Source organism: Stenella coeruleoalba (genome assembly GCF_951394435.1).
Source record: "Stenella coeruleoalba genome assembly, chromosome: 3".
Taxonomy (NCBI): Eukaryota; Metazoa; Chordata; class Mammalia; order Artiodactyla; family Delphinidae; genus Stenella; species Stenella coeruleoalba.
In genome coordinates this window covers 96,355,257-96,371,932 of record NC_137148.1, presented here as the reverse complement: position 1 = coordinate 96,371,932, position 16,676 = coordinate 96,355,257, and positions in this window count along the sequence as shown.

Below are 16,676 nucleotides of genomic sequence, written 5' to 3'. Positions count from 1 at the left end.
TTGTCTTTAAAAGAAATGAAAATGTGGCTTTCAGGGCGTGGAATGGGCCTGAATCAGATCCATAAGAAACCAATCTTAGACTAAAAACATAAACACAACTCAAAATGAAAACAAAAATGGCCATGTGGCCCTTAAATTTTTTACTCATAAGAAGCAGAGTGAGAAAATTTCTCAGCTGCAAATATAGACCATTTTTTGGTGCAAAAGGAAGGATATCTCAGAGAGCAGAGTCAAAAGCCAGAGGATGAAGCCCAAAGCAGTACGGAACTGTGGTACTGAGGAGGCTCTCCTAAGGACAAGAAGTGGTCTCCAATCAGGAAACATTTTCTGCCCCTGGAACAGGCTGGATTTCAGAACTGCTACAAATCAGTGACTGTCATGCTCTTCTTTTTGACCGGCAGTATCTGTTGTAGCTAACCTCTCTCTGTGTCAACACTGTATGTTGGATGTGTGTGATGCATATAACTTGTCTTTTAAGTTCACAGGTTTCTGGATCGAGAACTCCATCCAAGGAGGCTCCTCTGGATCTAGAACTATCTACTCATTAGATGACACTTTTCGGGGCACTGGAATGGGTAGAGGTTTACTTTATCTGTGGGTGGAATGGAACTAATTAAAGCCAGAGAACCAAGTGAGCTAAACTGAGAAAATGCTGACAGTATTTCACAGGAAGTTGTAAAGTCTGCTTCTTCATCTCTTGAGTTTCAGTTTGGCTGTGACTTGCTTTGACAATGGCATGTATGTAAAAAGGATGCAAGAAAACGCATACAGTGGGATTGCATACTGGGGCTTCCTCTCTTTTGCTGTTGGGAACCCTGCGACTATCATGCAAAGAATCCCAATTTAGCTTCTTGGAGATGAGGGACCACAAAGAGAGAGGTCCCAGCCACTGACAGAGAAGTTTTAGCTGAGGTCTCCATCCTATGAGTGAGGCCATCCGAAACCACTCAGCCCCAGCTGACCCAGCCCACATATCCTACTGAATTCTGAGCAGTAATAAAGATGGACTATTTTAAGCCATTAAAATTTAGGGTGGCTTGTTATTCAGCCAAAGATAGTGGTAATCTACAGTCTTTATAAAGTAATCATAATTTGTCTTAATTTTCACAGTGCCCTTATTACTGAGTTAATAACATAGCTTCCCAAGATCAGTAATTTATTAATTAATTTGCCTAATTTAACTATAACTGGAATTTCTTGAACTTATCTTTTTCTCACTGCTTACAACTAACAATTGGTCACAGAGCTGGTGGTCTCTCTCTTAGGATGAAGGACACATTTCTCTAAATAGGCCTGGAAGAGACTCCGAACAGAATGAGGAAGAGAGCAAAGCCAGCGCATGTGCTATGATGATTCTTTGAGAGCCCAATGATGCTTGTTCCTAGCCCTAGAGCTCCCATTTCTTGGCTTTGGAAAGCAAGGCATAGCACAAACTACTCTTAGTGACTTTGTAGGCTAGAAACAGTTGCTAGAGGTGCCAGATAATTCTTGAAGAATGGATGCTCATTTTTAAGAAGAGTTGTCTAATCCCTTGCTACTCAAAGTACTGTATGGTTCTCAGACCAGCAACACTGGCGTCACCTGGGAGCTTGTTAGAAATTCAGATTTACAGACCCTACCCCAGACCCACTGAGTCAGACTCTGCATGTTAACATAATCCCTGGGAGACTGTATATACATTAAAGTTTGGGAAGCATTGGTCTGTTCTCTGGTCAAAGGCATACAGGTCATTCTACTAAATGTACTCAAAATTTCTCCAAAACTACTAACTGAAATTTTATGGTCCCTCAAACTCAGAGCCCCTCTTTGTTGCCATGAAAACCGTGAAGTCATAAGTGCATCCTCTAAAGTCAAACAACTCAAATTCCCCAGGGCGAATCATATGTAGTTGAAAATGTTCTATCAGTTTTGACTAAAAAATCAGCAATTTTATAGGGATCAACCATGTACTTTGAGAAGCATGATACAGTACAAAGGACATGGGCCTTAGAGCCATGCTTGTCTATGTTAAAAATACCCCAATTTCTCTACCTGTCTGTTACGTGACCTTGGGAAAAATTACTTAATCTCTTGAGTTTCAGTTGCCTCACTTGAAAAATATGGATAATAATTGTTTATTCACAATGTAATTAAATAGGTTCAATAAGAAAATATATGTGATTATGCCTAACGCAATGCCTGGTTCATGGTAGAAACTACATTAGTGTGTGTTTTCCTTATGACAGGGATTTGGCTGCCAAAATGAAAAAAAACAGTAAGACATTTAAATCAATTTGAAAAATGACTATTTAGGGGTTCTGAGTTGCTGGTCTCAAGGTTTTAAGGCAGGAAGTGATATTTGAATACTCAAGGAGGTATTTCCTTGTGATCCCCTAATGCTTTTTCAGTTGTTACTGGGTACTTAGGAAGACCATTCCACCCTCTTTTAGGATATCAGGTCTCTAGCTGATTGTTTTGCCAGGTTGTACAAAAGCATGCCCCACTGGTCTGAAAGAACTGAATTGCTTATTCTTTTTCTTAGTTTTTTCCCCTTCAGCAATGTGACCTTCCTTTTAGAGTGTTAGCAATGAACTCAGGAAAGAGTTTACACTGCCAGCTGTGGGTTCAGATAAACGGATTTATATTAATCCACTGAGTAATTGGGAACATTTCATCTAATAAGGCACTTTGCTTAGCTCATGCCAGCTGACTGAGGTGAATACAAGATTTGCTGTATCATCTGCTTAGAAGAATAAATTTGATTGTGAACATACTTCCATGGTGTCATACTATATCACTAAAGAAAAACGGGGAAGTTAGGGGCTGACCTGAAAGATACGACAATTTCAACTGAATTAATATCCCACTGAGATCTTCAAACACCATTCCCCAGAGGCCAGCTTCAAGCATTACTAGAGCAATTACATTTCATATTAGACTGTTTCACGCAAGGAATGAAATAAAACTGTCTATTCATTTTATAGTTTAAACAGACTTGAAATGTAGCAGGAGGGAATCTTTTTCTAATCATCCATACTAACACATCCCACAGAGTGACATGTTAAAGAAGTAAAAGTCAGAGAAGAAGATGAAACATAAAGGAAAAATACAAGCCATTGAATTTTAAAAGTCTCACTTTCTGCAAATTATATATAGGAAAGCAGAGAATATCAGCATTAGGATCAGGCAGAAATACAGGCTGGCAAGGCTGTACCTAATGGGAAATACTCTATTAGTGATCATCAATTGCATTTTGCATGGGCTTCCAGTAACATGGTACCTTTATAAATATGTAATTTCAATCTATAATTCAATTATATTTACCATAAGCCTTGTTTAGAGAAAATTTACTACTTTAGAACTCATGGAAACAATATAAATCTGTGTTTATTGATGAAGCAGGGCTGTAAGTGCTCAAGAAGTCCTTAATAGAAAGATATCATCATGAGTAACATATGGGAGCATAAAGTGGTCATATAAAATGTGTTATTTACCAAGATAAAAGTATTATCTAAAACTGTAGTTTCCACAGGTGAAAAAAATGTAGAAAGCACCTACATTCACATACTCTGGAAGGACATTAAAACCTGTTTGAATTACTACTAAGGGAGGCACAGCATATGAGGATCTGACTTGCCAGAGCCAAAATGAAGTTTATCTTCACATTCTGGCCTATATGATAAAGAGACAAATCATATTGTGGTCGGCAGCAAATTGGAGCACAGCCATGTTGTATGAATTAAGAGCGAACAAAGAGAGGTTACTTAGAGAAAAGACAAAACAACAAGGCAACCCGAAATGGCTCTTGAAAATGCACATGGACGCTATTAAATACACTCGTTTGGCTCTTATGTTTGGACTTAGAGGCACAGAAAAGGCCATTGAGGTTAGTCTAATCAGCTGCTTTTCTTGATGAGAAAGTCTCGTTTTAAAGTAATTACAGGCTCAAATTTCCAACATCATTTAAGATTTCTGGGTTCTATTCCCTGCTCTGAAATTGACTTCAACATTTTTATTTTTTCCATTAAAATTCACTGATAATAATAAATACTGGATAGTTACAGATCCCTTAGTTTCCTCATATCATCGCTTCTCATACACACCAGTGTCACAATCTTTGTCATATTCACATAAATTATATCTTAGTCCTTATTCAGTATTGTTAGTATTTGTTCTTCAAATAATTCGTTATATTATTTTAACTTGTCATAAATGCATTGTGAAAGTTATAAATCTGAGGTATGTGATGTTTAATAATGAACATATATAATTACATTATTATTAAGATAAAGAGATTCATTTGGTTATAGTCTGTAATCATATCATGTATCTCACTTTGGGAAACACTGTCATCTACTTCTGTCTCCAACAAATATTTATTGAACTATTACTGATTACAGAACGCTGTGTTAGGGGCTACGTTGGAAGATACCTAAAGATGTATAAAAATATGGTCTAGGTTTCTAAAATTTAATAGAAGATAGAGGCATGTAAACAAATGGTGTAAAGGAGAAAAGAGGAATGGGGACAAGTGCTAAGTTGAAGCTGAACTTGACATTAAATGGTCTCAAGGTTGTACATTTGAGCACCACCATTTCTGTCCATGAATGTCATACACTCTGTACTGTGTCCCAGAAAACAAAGCTATGGAAACTGGAGTGAATGGGAATCACAATTCCTTCCTAGGGAGCAACTGTGAAAGAGAAGTGTCCTTTTCAGTTTTTACATATAATATTTGAACTTTGTTTTAATCTTATCTCAATCTACAATTTTATCTAGCTTTGCTTATTGCACCAGAAATGCACCATGTCAGGGGCTCTTAGCAGGCATGATATTCTACTACAGAGAGCTGCAAGCAGAACGAAAGAAAACTGAAAGCCCAGAGCCAACTAATGTTTCTAAGTTGCAGGGCTCCATTTGGGAAAAATTCCCTCTGAACACCAAATCATATTTCTGGGGCAATCAATGTTTTTAATTAAAAACAAGCAATCCACATCCACTAAGTTTGACACGTTTTGATCCTTTACATGTTAATTCATGAAGATGGAACTTCAATAGGCTCATTATTTTGCATCTAAAGATTCTTGTTCTCTGACTCAGCCAGGTTCCAGACTCTGCTTTACAACTATTAGAGAAAGTGGAAGTGACATGATATATTTTTGTTGCAAGAGCATATGCCTTCTGGTTTCTGTCTGCAATAAATGTGGACGAAAGATCAGCCCTGTTCCCATACAAAGAGCAAATGGGTCATTATTGCCTCAGGCAACTAAAGTAATGCATGAGCCCGGTTTACCCTGCAGTGTACCTTTTTTTTAGGTGTACATAAGTGGGAACCAACAGGAAGATACTTTGTCCTTTTTGCCTCTTCTCCGTCAGCAATTCTTTCATTAATTCTACCAGTGCTTGTGCTTGAATAGAGCCATGAAACAAACCAAGAACCAAGATATTTAAACTTTGAACGTGACTGGGAGCTGTGGTTGAATTTTATTAAGGCACATAGAGTTTAAGGTGGAAATAAACTTCAATAGATACTCATGGTGGAGCTAGGAGAGAAAATCTTCCAGGGATACCAAGCCTTCCATGAGAAGTTGCTGAGAGAGTGAGGGGGAGAGAGGGGAAGAACAGAGGGATAGCTGGCTCCAGCTGTCTATGGAGCAGCTGTTTCTCTGAAGTTTCTCCAGCCGTGGATGCCTCACAAACACAACAGAAGCCACACTTCCCGAGTAATTCTGGGTACAATTGGAAAGGGTTGTATTATTCTACCAAGCAACGATGCCACTTGTTTTCCTCAGAGTGCTACTGATTTTAGAGATCACTAGAGGAAAGTTCTATATTTGAAAGGATATTCCTAGCCAAAGCGCTCACCCTATGAAATACCATATCTACCCTCGTTCAAAAGGCAGAGACTCGGGGCTTCCCTAGTGGCGCAGTGGTTGAGAGTCCGCCTGCCGATACAGGGGACACGGGTTCGTGCCCCGGTCCGGGAAGATCCCACATGCCGCGGAGCAGCTGGGCCCGTGAGCCATGGCCACTGAGCTTGCGCGTCCGGAGCCTGTGCTCTGCAACGGGAGAGGCCACAACAGTGAGAGGCCCGCGTACCACAAAAAAAAAAAAAAAAAAAAAAAAAGGCACAGACTCCATTGACCTCCAGGGCACTGGATACGTCTCAATAAGTTGATCAGCCTGTTGACTGATGGAATTTACTAACAACATGTATCTCCTAGAGAATGTTCAGAGGAGTTTAAGTTTGGGGTGCTATCTAGTTATTGCTGTTTTTCTAGCATGCTGATTATGTTGCTGTTTTTAATTATGCAAATGTACCCAGAGGCTTTGGCAGTAGGCAAAGGCTTTGTATAAACATGAGTAGACATGAATGCATACACATCCATCCTGCTGCTGTCTTGTCATCTCTTTGTGTCTATGATTTTTTTCAGTCCACTTCCATGTACAGCATTACCATAGCAATCACACACACATGCACACTATATTTTGCATTTTCTAATTAACGCTCCAAATAAAAAATGGGAAGAAAGAAAGAGAGAAAGAAAGAAAGAAAGAGAGAGAGAGAGAGAGAGAGAAAGAAAGGAAGAAAGAGAAGGAGAGAAAGAGAAAGGAAAGGAAAGGAAAGGAAAGGAAAGGAAAGGAGGAAGAAATGAAGGAAAGAGACACCTTTCACATATTCTTATTTGCCACTTTTGCCACTGTAGTACTTTATCTAGGGGTCATTTTTCCTTTCTCACGTTTTAAAGATATTAGGGCCTTTCTGTCAAAGGCTTTTTAGAGTATAGGATTCATAAGAAGGCAAGTCCCCATTGAATCCCATCCACGTCCCAAAAGAACTCATTAATAAGTTGTCGGAGTAATAAGGCTATTTCACTGCGTGGTTTATGGGAACAGCCTCCCTTTTAGGCTGTATCTGGATTTAATTGTAGACACCACATTCCAGTGTGGTAGCTGCTCAGGCAAGTGTGACAGTTCTCTCAACTGGCACCTCTTCTTTGCCTTCCTCATTGGATACTAGGGCCAGGATTCCTAGTAGGAATGTCCTTGTTTAGGGTGGTTTTCACACAAAAAAACCCAAAATAAAACAAAATTTAGCTCTTATAGCGCTCACAATTCCATGTCTAGAAGAAGATGAATTGATTTCTGGGTTATCCATTGGATTGCCCATGCATAGGAGCAATTTGTTTATAGCACCTGCTTATCCACTTTCCAATATGTCTGTCTCCAGGTTGAGTGACATTCACTTTTCTTTTAAGTGTCCAGGATATCAAGCTGCCCTCTGGCTCTTTAGGATGCATGTACTTTGGGAGGCCCTCCTTATAGGTCACTCCATGCACAGATATCTTTACTCCAAAATTACTTGCCCTGTGTCTTCTTTCTTTAGTTTCTTGGCCTATGACTAGATAGCCAACTGGATGTTAATTTAAACAAGAATCTTAAACAACAATTATAATTGTTAATTTCATTACCCTACCCAAATAGCAATTATAAATTTTACTGCCCCTTTGATGGCAAATGATAAGAAACAACAGAATTTCAGGAATGTCAGCATGTATAGTAGGTACCCTAGTTCATGGAGTAATTTTAGAAATGGGAAGAAGGCAATGGCTTCTTCTGATTCTGTCCCATCTAACAACTGATATTTAAAATTCAACAGCTTATCATCTATAAGCTTAAAAATCGGAAGTAGAATGTAAAGGATGCTACTTAATTCAATGTTCTGAACCTTGAGTCCACAGAATCCACAAGACATTCATGAATGGGCATCAAAGGTGTAAAAATATTACATCTTTATTTTCACTAATCTCTAGCTAAATTTAGTATTATCTTCCATTATTACTGCAACATGTACAGTAATATTAGCAGAAATTGCAACTTTGTAACCAACAGAAGTTACATGTATTTTCATATCATGTTATGGTTGTTGCAAATATGGCAAAACATGGTTTTCCTTCATCATTCCCTAGAAATTATAATCATTATTAGACTTGCTACCAGAATTTTATTAGAGTGCTAATTAAAGTACATATATATTACAGTTTAAAAAAATATTTTGGTAACTGTATTTCAATGTAAATTATTTCTTTTATATGATTATTTTAAAATAATTTAAGAACATCATTCTGAGAAGGGGTTCCATAAGCATCCACTAGACTGCTGAAGTGGTCCATTGCACAACAGTTTAAAGAACCATTGTTTTAAATCATTATTATTCATTTGCACCACAGTACAAAGAAAGGATCTGGAAGCAATTTTCACAGTTAAGAGGCTACTTCACACATGTGGTGGCAGAGGGAATTCATGGATGAAAAACAAGGTTCTAAGAAGTTGGGGCCATCAAAAGGCATAGTGGTATACTTCACTGCTTACATTTTCTATAGGGAAGAGCCCCCCCCCCCCCACAAATTATAGGGAAACAACTTTTAGACACACACAACAAGATCAACCTTTTCCTCCAGCTTCCTTGTTTATCCTGCCATTCCTCCTCTCTAATACCTATTTGGATCATCCTATTGTTCATGATGCTTCCACCATAGGAAGGTAGAAGAAAACAAAACAGATAGAGATTAAGCTAGAAGATATACAATCATGAGAGTAGCATTGATGAGATGCTAACATGGAAATTAGAATAAAATAGCAACCTAGAAATATGTTGCCATCTATCCCTGGATCCTGGAAACTCAGTATATTTTTCCATGAGGAACGTTAGCCTCATAAGCACGTTCCATATATACAGGGGACCATAACTCCATTTGTACTTTCAGGCTAGTGAGACCTAGGAAAAGTTGAATTTCTTTAGCAGTCAAAGTCCATTAAGACTCATCCCCCTTTCTCTACATCTGTGTCTCTATTCCTGCCCTGGAAATAGGTTCATCTGTACTAATTTTCTAGATTCCACATATATGCGTTAATATATGATATTTGTTTTTCTCTTTCTGACTTACTTCACTCTGTATGACAGACTCTATGTCCATCGGGGAGGGTGGGATGAATTGGGAGATTAAGTTTGACATAAATACGCTGCCTACCATATGTAAATAGACAGCTAATGGGAACCTACAGTATAGCACAGGGAGCTCAGCTCGGTGCTCTGTAATGACCTAGATGGGTGGGACGGGGGGTGGGTGAGGGAGGTCCAGGAGGAAGGGGATATATGTACACATATAGCTGATTCACTTCATTGTACAGCAGAAACTAACACAACATTGTAGAGCCTGACACCCCCCACATCCATCATGTAGATCCTCAATTCCCTTCTCGAGCACATTGGATTATATAAAAGCACTTCCAGGTTAATTATCTGGCACCCCTGTCCAAAAACAGTTTGCCAGCTTCAGTTATCTCTTGAGGTTGGGGCAGCAAGGAGGAATTGTTTTCAACTGTTAACAGCAAAGTCTTTGGAACCAAGTGACATCATTTACACAATTGTGGACAAGGTATTAATCTCTGCCTAGGCTTCTGGACTTGTAAAACCGAGACAACAAGAGTGCTTGCCTCATAGGATGTTGTGAGGATTCAGTGAGGAAATAGGTGTAAATAATTGAGATATTGCCTGGCACATAGTAAATATTCAGAAAATGCTAGTCATTATTACTATTGCTATTATGCCTGCCCTATTCTTTCCCACCTTCTCTGGCTCTCTCTCATTTAGTACTGCTTCCTGAAAAGCATCTAGGACTCCTACGTTTCCTACAGAAAACCAGGGTTGGCCCCTCCATGAGAACACTGAAAACTGTGACCAGGTCTTGCATTCCAGGCCCCGAGAAGAGAATGTCGTTGATGAATTGGGGACACACTGGTTTCTGCACAGAATATGGATCTTACCTCTGCACCTCTCACACCTGTTTTCTAGGCACAAAAGCAATGTAATTTTGGGCCCTCTTAAATAATTTCCCTTAAGCATCAGTGAGAACCCTTCCTCTGTGTTTCATATTTCTTAATTATAAAGTGGGATAATAGCATCTGCATTCTATGGTTTTCATAAAATTTAAATGTAGAGTATCTAACATCTAAACCAACCTCATTTCTTCGTCTCAAACTTAAGGTATGAACAGGCTGGATCAGAGTTCAGAAAGCATCTATGCTCTATATGAAAATCAACATTTCTCTAAAGCAAAACAACAATTCCTTGTTGTTCTTGATGTTCAATTGCCCCACTAATGTGAAAGCAGGGAAGTGCAATCATAGTATTCATTAGGCTGAAGATACATATTCTTTGTCACTCTCCCCAATGATTAATTTCTCATTTACTTTCTATTTGTCTCTCTTTTATAAACATGCTCTTTCTGTCTTCTGGAGCCAAAGGCAATACTATCAAGGCCTGACTATGTTCTATTTTCTTGATAACTCCAAATAAAAATGATGAAGATATCTTTTGGTTTAAACCAGAATATTCCAAATATTGAGCAACTGCTCAAGCAATTTCCTATTAGCTCGTATTCATTTGGGAAATCATTTATGTATAAAAACAATCTTAGATTGGTTCAAGAGGGCAGAGTAGAAGGAAGTGCACTCACTACCTCTTGCGGGAGAACCAGAATCACAACTAACTGCTAAACAGTCATTGACACTGGAACTCACCAAAAAAGATACCCCACATCCAAAGACAAAGGAGAAGCCGCAATGAGATGGTAGGAGGGGCACAATCACTGTAAAATCAAATCCCATAACTGCTGGGTGGGTGACTCACAAACTGGGGAACAATTATACCACAGAAGTTCACCCACTGGAGTGAAGGTTCTGAGCCCTACATCAGGCTTCCCAACCTGGGGGTTCAGCAACAGGAGGAGGAATTACCAGAGAATCAGACTTTGAAGGCTAGCAGGATTTGATTGCAGGACTTCGACAGGACTGGGGGAAACAGAGACTCCACTCTTGGAGGGCACACACAAAATAGTGAATGCATCGGGACCCAGGGGGAAGAGCAGTGACCCCATAGGAGACAACCAGACCTACCTGCTAGTGTTGGAGGGTCTCCTGCAGAGGTGGAGGGTGGCTGTGGCTCACCTTTGGAACAGGACACTTGCAGCACAAGATATGGGAAGTACTCCTTGGCGTGAGCCCTCCTGGAGCCTGCCATTAGCCCCAACAAAGAGCCTCTGGCCTCCAGTGCTGGGTCACGTCAGGACAAAAAACCAGCAGGGAGGGAACTCAGCCCCACCCATCAGCAGACAAGCAGATTAAAATTTTACTGAGCTCTTCCCACCAGAGCAACACCCAGCTCTACCCACCACCAGTCCCTCCCATTAGGAAGCTTGTACAAGCCTCTTAGATACCCTCATCCACCAGAGGTCAGACAGCAGAAGCAAGAACTACAATCCTGCAGCCTGTGGAACAAAAACCACGTTCACATATAGACAAAATGAAAATGCAGAGGGCTATGTACCAGATGAGGGACAAGATAAAACCCCAGAAAAACAATTAAATGAAGTAGAGATAGACAACCTTCCAGAAAAAGGATTCAGAATAATGATAGTGAAGATGACCAAGGACCTCGGAGAAAGAATGGAGGCAAAGATCGAGAAGATGCAAGAAATGTTTAACAAAGACCTAGAAGAATTAAAGAACAAACAAACAGAGATGAACGATACAATAACTAAAATGAAAAATGCACTAGAACAAATCAATAGCAGAATAACTGAGGCAGAAGAATGGATAAGAGACCTGGAAGACAGAATGTTGAAATTCACTGCCATGGAACAGAACAAATTTTAAAAAATGAAAACAGCCTAAGAGACCTCTGGGACAACATTAAATGCACCAACATTCACATTACAGGGGTCCCTGAAGGAGAACACAGAGGGAAAGGACCCAAGAAATTAATTGAAGAGATTAAAGTTAAAAACTTCCCTAACATGGGAAAGGTAATAGCCACCCAAGTCCAGGAAGCACAGAGAGTCCCATACAGGATAAATCCAAGGAGAAACATGCTGAAAAACATAGTAATCCAATTGACAAAAATTAAAGACAAAGAAAAATTATTAAAAGCAACAAGGGAAAAATGACAAATAACATACAAGGGAACTCCCATAAGGTTAACAGCTGATTTCTCAGCAAAACTCTACAAGCCAAAAGGGAGTGGCACAATATATTTAAAGTGATGAAATGGAAGAAACTACAAACAAGATTACTCTACCTGGCAAGGACCTCATTCAGATTTGACAGAGAAGTCAAAAGTTTAATGATAAGCAAAAGCTAAGAGAATTTAGCACCACCAAACCAGCTCTACAACAAATGCTAAAGGAACTTCTCTAAGTGGGAAACACAACAAAAGAAAAGGACCTACAAAAACAAACCCAAAACAATTAAGAAAATGGTAATAGGAACATATATATTGATAATTACTTAAATGTGAATGGATTAAATGCTCCAACAAAAAGACACAGGCTCGCTGAATGGATACAAAAACAAGACCCATATTTATGCTGTCTACAAGAGACCCACTTCAGACCTAGGGACACATTCAGACTGAAAGTGAGGTGATGGAAAAAAGATATTCCATGGAAATGGAAATCAGAAGAAAGCTGGAGTAGCAATATTCGTAGCAGATAAAATAGACTTTAAAATAAAGAATGTTACAAGAGACAAGGAAGGACACTACATAATGATCAAGGGATCAATCCAAGAAGATATAACAATTATAAATATATATGCACCCAACATAGGAGCACCTCGATACATAAGGCAACTCTAACAGCTATAAAAGGGAAAATTGACAGTAACACAATAATGGGGGGGGGGGGACTTTAACGCCTGACTTACACCAATGGACAGATCATCCAGACAGAAAATTAATAAGAAAACACAAGCTTTAAATGACACAATAGACCAGATAGATTTAATTGATATTTATAAAACATTCCATCTGAAAACAGCAGATTACACTTTCTTCTCAAGTGCACATGGAACATTCTCCAGGATAGATCACATCTTGGGGCACAAATCAAGCCTCGGTAAATTTAGGAAAATTAAACTCATATCAAGCATCTTTTCAGACCACAGCGCTATGAGATTAGAGATAAATTACAGGGAAAAAAAATAAAAAGCACAAACACATTGGAGGCTAAACAATACATTACTAGATAACCAAAAGATCACTGAAGAAATCAAAGAGGAAATCAAAAAATAACTAGAGACAAATGACAAAGAAAACACAATGATCCAAAACCTATGGGATGCAGCAAAAGCAGTTCTAAGAGGGAAGTTTACAGCAATACAAGGCTACCTCAAGAAACAAGAAAAATCTCAAATAAACCATCTAACCTTATACCTAAAGGAACTAGAGAAAGAAGAACAAACAAAACCCAAAGTTAGCAAAAGGAAAGAAATTATAAAGATCAGAACAGAAATAAATGAAGTAGAAACAAAGGAAACAATAGCAAAGATCAATAAAACTAAAAGCTGGTTCTTTGAAAACATAAACAAAGAGTCATCAAGAAAAAGGGGGAGTGGAATCAAATCAATAAGATTAGAAATGAAAAAGGAGAAGTCACAATGGACACCACAGAAATACAAAGCATCATAAGAGACTACTATATGCAACACTATGGCAATAAAATGGACAACCTGGAAGAAATGGACAAATCTTAGAAAGGTATAACCTTCCAAGACTGAACCAGGAAGAAATAGAAAATATGAACAGACCAATCACAAGTAATGAAATTGAAACTGTGATTAAAAATCTTTCAATAAACAAAAGTCTAGGACCAGATGGCTTCACAGGTGAATTTTATCAAACATTTAGAGAAGAGTTAACACCCAACCTTCTCAAATTCTTTCAAAAAATTGCAGAGGAAGGAACACTCCCAAACTCATTCTACAAGGCCACCAACACCCTGATGTGAAAACCAGACAAAGATACTACATAAAAAGAAAATTACAGACCAATATCACTGATGAATATAGATGAAAAACTCCTCAACAAAATACTAGCAAACAGAGTCCAACAACACATTAAAAGGAACATACACCATGATCAAGTGGGATTTATGCAAGGGATGCAAGGATTCTCCAGTATATGCAAATCAATCAATGTGATACACCATATTAACAAATTGAAGAATAAAAACCATATGATCATCTCAATAGATGCAGAAGAAGCGTCTGACAAAATTCAACACTGATTTATTATAAAAACTCTCCAGAAATTGGGCATAGAGGGAACCTAACTCAACAGAATAAAAGCCATATATGACAAAATCACAGCAGACATCCTTCTCAATGGTGAAAACCTGAAAGCATTTCCTCTAAGATCAGGAACAAGAAAAGAATGTCCTGTCTTGCCACTATTATTCAACATAGTTTTGGAAGTCCTAGCCCTGACAATCAGAGAAGAAAAAGAAATAAAAGTAATCCAAATTGGAAAAGAAGAAGTAAAACTGTCACTGTTTGCAAATGACATGATACTATACATAGAAAATCCTAAAGATGCCACCAGAAAACGAGTAGAATTAATCAATGAATTTGGTAAAGCTGCAGGATACAAACTTAATGCACAGAAATCTCTTGCATTCCTATACACAAAAAACAAAAGATCAGAAAGAGAAATTAAGGAAGCAATCCCATTCATCATTGCAACAAAAAGAATAAAATGCCTAGGAATAAACCTACCTAAGGAGGTAAAAGACCTGTACTCAGAAAACTATAAGACACTGATGAAAGAAATCAAAGATGACAGACAGAGAGATTTACCATGTTCTTGGATTGGAAGAATCAATATTTTGAAAATGAATATACTACCCAAAGCAATCTACAGATTCAATGCAATCCCTAACAAATTACCAATGGCATTTTTTACAGAACAGGAACAAAATATCTTAAAATTTGTATGGAGACACAAAAGACCCCGAATAGCCAAAGAATCTTGAGGGAAATAAAATGGAGCTGGATGACTCAGACTCCCTGACTTCAGACTATACTACAAAGCTACTGTCATCAAGACAATATGGTATTGGCACAAAAACAAAAATGTAGATCAATGGAACAGAATAGAAAGCCCAGATGTAAACCCATGCACTTATGGTCAACTAATCTATGACAAAGGAGGCAGGATAAATGATGGAGAAAAGACAGTCTCTTCAATAAGTAGTGCTGGGAAAACTGGACCGCTACATTTAAAAGAATGAAATTAGAACACTCCTTAACACCATATGGAAAAATAAACTCAAAATGGATTAAAGACCTAAATATAAGACCAGACACTATAAAACTTAGAGGAAAACATAGGAAGAACACTCTTTGACATAAATCACAGCAAGATCTTTTTTGATCCACCTCCTAGAGTAATGGAAATAAAAACAAAAATAAACAAATGGGACCAAATGAAACTTAAAAGCTTTTGCACAGCAAAGGAAACCATAAACAAGACAAAAAGGCAATCCTCAGAACGGGAGAAAGTATTTGCAAACAAATCAATGGACAAAGGATTCATCTCCAAAATATACAAGAAGCTCATGCAGCTCAGTATTAAAAAAACAAACAACCCAACCCCAAAATGGGCAGAAGACCTAAATAGACACTTCTCCAAAGAACACATACAGATGGGCAAGAGGCACATGAAAAGCTGCTCAACATCACTAATTATTAGAGAAATGCAAATCAAAAGTACAATGAGGTATCACCTTACACTGTTCAGAATGGGCATCATCAGAAAATCTACAAACAACAAATGCTGGGGAGAGTGTGGGGAAAAGGGAACCCTCTTGCACTGTTGGTGGGAATGTAAATTGATACAGCCACTTTGTAGAACATTATGGAGGTTCCTTAAAAAACTAAAAATAGAATTACCATATGACCCAGCAATCCCACTACTGGGCATATACCCAGAGAAAACCATAATTCAGAAAGACACATGCACCCCAATGTTCACTGCAGCAGTATTTACAATAGCCAGGTCATGGAAGCAACCTAAATGCCCATCGACAGACTAATGCATAAAGAAGATGTGGTACATATATACAATGGAATATTACTCAGCCATAAAATGGAATGAAATTGGGTCATTTGTAGAGACATGGATGGATATGGAGACTGTCATACAGAATGAAGTAAGTCAGAAAGAGAAAAACAAATATCGTATATTAATGCATATATGTGGAATCTAGAAAAATGATACAGATGAACTGGTTTGCAAGGCAGAAATAGAGACACAGATGTAGAGAACAAACATATGGACACCAAGTGGGAAAAGCGGGAGTCGGGGTAGGATGAGTTGGGAGATTGGGATTGACATACACACTCTAATATGTATAAAATAGATAACTAATAAGAACCTGGTGTATAATAAAATAAAATAAAATTCAAAAAAAATAAAAATCTTAGGATATAAAGCATATTTTCTAAAGTTTGTTTTATTAAATATTTCTCATTTCACCTTGAAGGGTTGAAATTCAATTTGAATCTACAAGTATTTATTGTTTATTTCATATATGAAAGATACTGTCAGGTGCAGTGTGGGATATGCATAATAGGTAGTATTTGTAGAGCATACTATCAGATAGATTAGCAAAGTTCTAGGAAAGATCATTATTATTGCTATTTTGCAGATGATCAAAGTGGGTCTCAAAAAGGTTACAGACCTCATCCCTAGTCCATCACAGAACTTCTGTGCGCCAGCTATGTTTATCAAACCCAAGTCTTTTGATGCTGTACTCCTCATTCTTCCCAAGAAAACATCAAAGTTCCATTCTAGCCAT